Source organism: Helianthus annuus, unplaced genomic scaffold (genome assembly GCF_002127325.2).
Source record: "Helianthus annuus cultivar XRQ/B unplaced genomic scaffold, HanXRQr2.0-SUNRISE HanXRQChr00c003, whole genome shotgun sequence".
Lineage (NCBI taxonomy): Eukaryota > Viridiplantae > Streptophyta > Magnoliopsida > Asterales > Asteraceae > Helianthus > Helianthus annuus.
Window position 1 is genome coordinate 265,868 of NW_023395519.1, and position 4,489 is coordinate 270,356.

Here is a 4,489-nt window from a genome sequence, read left to right on the forward strand (position 1 = left end):
TGACGAAAGCGGCACACGAACGATCTTCTCAAAACACACTACCTCTGCGCGATGCTTGGCTAACCAATCCATACCAACAATAATGTCGAAGCTCCCAAGTTGCATAGGCGTGAGGTCAATAGGAAACAGATGGTCGCTAAGGTTCAACTGGCAGTTGCGAAGAACAGAATCAAGAACAATGGGTTCACCACTCGCAACTTCGACTGTCAAAGGCTTACCTAGTTTCGTTCTAGACACGCGAAGCAAGGGCTCAAAAGATAATGACACAAAACTCTTATCGGCCCCTGAATCAAAAAGAACAGACGCAGGTTGATTATTGACAAAGAACGTACCGTTCACCACCTCGTTGTCTGCTTGCGCTTCAACAGCATTCATGTTAAAAGCTCGTCCACGAGCCTGAGCTTGAACCGGGTTCGCATTTATCAATCTTGGACACTGGTTACGGTAGTGGGTCAGATCCCCACAGTTGTAACAAGAACCTGGTGGGAAGTGAGGTCGCGCTGCTTGACCTTGTTGCTGAGCAACTTGGTGAGCCGGGTTCTGAGCTGCCCGATTCAAATTAGCAGGAATACGGCAGGTGGCAGCAAGATGACCAGGTCTTCCGCAGTTGGTGCATTGACGACACTGGTGGTGTGGTTGATGATGTCCGTTACACTTATTGCACAGAGGTGCATTGCCAAAGTATGGTTTCTTGGCAAGAGGTTGCGCAGGCTGATTTTGAGCAGCTTGAGCCTGAGTAGTAACGGCATAATTCTGGGAAGCCTTCCGCTTCCTCGAACCCTTCGAAGAACCCGCATCACTCCCCTTCTTGCTTTTACCTTTCTTACTCTCCTTCTTCTCAGAATCCTGCTTCTTACCCTTCTTGTCACCCTTCCTGTGCAACTTACCCTTTCGAATCTGCGACTCAGTCAACGTTGCAGATAGTTCGATTGCCTGACGAACAGTGGTAGGTTTACTACCGGTAACGATGTCTTGCACAGAGTCAGGTAGACCATCGATGTATCTCTCGATAGCCTTGTCAAGTGGGGTAACCATTGTTGGACATAACAAACTCAGCTCCTCATACCTATCAGTATACGCCCGGTGCTCACCACTTACTTGTTTCAGATCATCGAACTCCCTTTCCAATGCTCGCAGTTCATGACGAGGACAAAACTCACTCATCATGAGAGTCCTCAACTCAGCCCATGTTTGTGCTAAAGCAACTTCAGCACCACGATCTCTCATGACCCCGTTCCACCATGTCAACGCCCTCTTTTGAAAAACACTAGAAGCAAACTCGACCTTGCGATTATCAGGACACTGAACATGACGAAAAGTATTCTCAATGCTCTCAAACCATTGAAGGAGCCCAGTTGCCCCCTCAGTACCACTGAACTTGAATGGTTTAGCCGAATTGAAGCTCTTGAAGTTACAAGGAGCATTCTGATTGATGTTGGCTTGGTTAAACTGAGCAATAAGATTCGGGAACGCTGCAGCCATATGCTGTGCGATGATTTCTGCCAGTTCGGCATTGGGTAACTGATTTTCGCGTCGAGGAGGCATGCTAAAAAAGAGGAAAACACGAGAGGAAACGAGTGAGATGATTAGATGAAAAGAATGAGATGAAACAAAATCAACAAAGCAAGGATGGTGGTCATTTGTCCGTATCACAAAGCAAACAAATGACACACAGTGACTAATCAAAGTAAATGGGTCCATAAATAATGCTTAGCGAAGACATGCTCGCCTATAAGTGAACACTCACCCCAAGAGTTCCCAGGTAAGAGTGACTGGTCCGATTATGTGGATTTGTACGAACACTCTAGCCTTAGACAGAAAACCCAGGGTACAGGCATTCACTCTTCCAGTTTGCACGTGTTCACACTATTTAGAACCCAAAACTTCGACGAGATTTTGAAAACTTGGAAGGCACAAGGCCAAAAATCAAACTGGAAGGGTTCAAAATCATATAATAAATCATTTGAAAACAGAGGGTTGTTTTTCAAAAATCGTTTTAGAAAACTGGGTTCTTGTTTTGGTGATCACCTAAGGATAGGTGAAGTGCATGTTTTAAGATCTAAACACAAGACAACTTGTGTTGGGGTCCTAGAAAGGTTATAGTCTAGGTCAAAGCATTACTAATAACCTAATTCCCTATAACCATTGGCTCTGATACCAACTCTTCTGTCACACCCCGACCACGTAAAACATCAAATCGTGGCGGAAACGTCGGGGAGTGTTGTAACAGAATTATTGTTCCACAACCAAGGTAATTAAAATAACATTTTATTCATCACCCAAGGGTGGAATACATTGTTCAAAACAAGAACCAACATGATACATTGTCTTAAAACTACTGAAATAAAGAGTACATAACGTCATTAAACTAAGTCTAGCTCTGTTTTATGTCACTAAGGCCCAAGTCCACCCTAGCGTGTCACGATCATCCTATGCATTAGCTCCTGAAACACATGTGAAAATAGGTACGTCAGCATAAAAATGCCTGTGAGTAACATAGGTTTTATGAAAATAGGATTCATGACTTAGGTTTAAGAAAATGTTTAATGAAAACTTGTCATGAATCTAGTTTAAGTGTTTGCTTATAAAATGTTTGAAAAGCGATAACAAATCAGTTAATATGTATGTATAAAAGAATGTTGTATGGTTAAAAGAATAACCAAATAAAAATAAGTTGTATGAAATAAATTGTTTTGTAAAACAAAGTCTTGTGAAAAAGATATTATTTGTGTAAAATGTATAAGTCCGAAATTGAATGATTTAAATAACGGTATGTCATGTAATACAATACAAGCACTTATATATAGGAAGTACCAGCGGCGTATCCACCATGCTTGTAGCATACTACACACATATCGTTACTTAAGTCACTTAAACAAACCACCAAAGCATATAGTTCATGTCCAAAACAATCATCAAATGTTCTTGTCTAAACCATTGTCAATGTTTAAAACCCAAAATGTAGTCATGTAGTTAAGTATGTGTAAACAAAAGTTATGTATGGTAAGTAACAAAATGAGAATACTTAACCATAAGTAAAAAGGAACAAAACAAAGTATTTTGAATAAATCAAAAAGTTATGTTTTGCCAAGTAAAAAGCTTGTTTTATTGATACAAACATTTATGTGGTAAGTTAACGCATTACATTCAAGCCTTGAGACAGCAGGATAACCTTAGAGTAAAGGTTATCAAAGTAAAATGTTCACGGATTCAGTCATTCCTTTCACCCAAACAAACCTAGGGTGTCAGGAACGGGATTTGTCAAGTCCTATGGTACCATTACTTACTACCGAGCGGCGTAGCTAATGTTAATGAATGTAGTAAAGAACCGTTTATGCAAACCAAATGTCATACCAAATGTAAACAAGTTATGTGAAAACAATGTACTAAGTATGCTAAGTAAACATACAAAGCAGAAAAGTCAAAAAAAAACAATGTGCTAATATGCCATGAGAACATATATCGCAAAGTGATGTAATGTAAATCAATGTGCTAGCATGTTAAGTAAACATACATAGCAAAACATAATGAAATCATGTACTAATAGTGTACTAATGAACATAGCAAGTATAAGTTGTGAAAACAAGAAAGCACGAAAGTAACAAGTAGGCACATGTGTTTCACCCCAAAATGTTTAGAAAACAGTAAAAGAGGGGACTATGTACTCACTTGAGATTGCTTAGAAGTCGTAGGATAACCACCAAGCAATGCTAGTAGATCACGGAATCAAACGGCACCTATAAAGGCATCTATATTAATAACCGGACCTATCGGAGGATCGGGTAGTACGAGGGTTCGTAAACCAAATAAGTAGGGGAACTTATGTAACATGGTTTAACAAAGCCTACGTACTAAAACGAAACCTATCCTAAGTGCTTTTGACCCGTTACGACCCGCTTAGGTAGCTTATGCTACTTTAACGCGTCGTTTGCGTAAAACGCGTTCGGAATGCTTAACTAGTCCTATGACAAGCAAGTTATGCCTTAACATGCTTAATATTGTTGCTAAATCAGTTTAGATGTCAAAATTTATGTTACATAGGCTTAAAATGAATTTTGGCGCAAAGAGGGTATTTTGGTAATTTACCTAAGGCATAAGAACTACTTATCATACAACTACTTAAACGTCGTGACCATAAGGTATAACCTTGGAAGGTTATTCCCTACACAATTATGGTCACCAAAAATGTTTGGTCGGATCCTAATGATCGACCAAATGGGTCGGGTTCGTAAGCATAAGCGATTAATTAGATCGCTTACCTTTACGACCCTAAACAAGCACAAATCTAAAAGCGACGAGCTAAACATGCTAGATCATGTTTAGTAATGTTAGAAAACAGGTTTGGTATTAAAACAAACGGTTTTAATACCCTAGAGTAGTTTGGTTACAAAATACGCGAGAAAACGCATTTTGGCCGAAACTACGACTCGTCACTGAGCCTAGATAACGTGGTAATCAGTAGGTATAGTCACTAGGGACTATAACCATC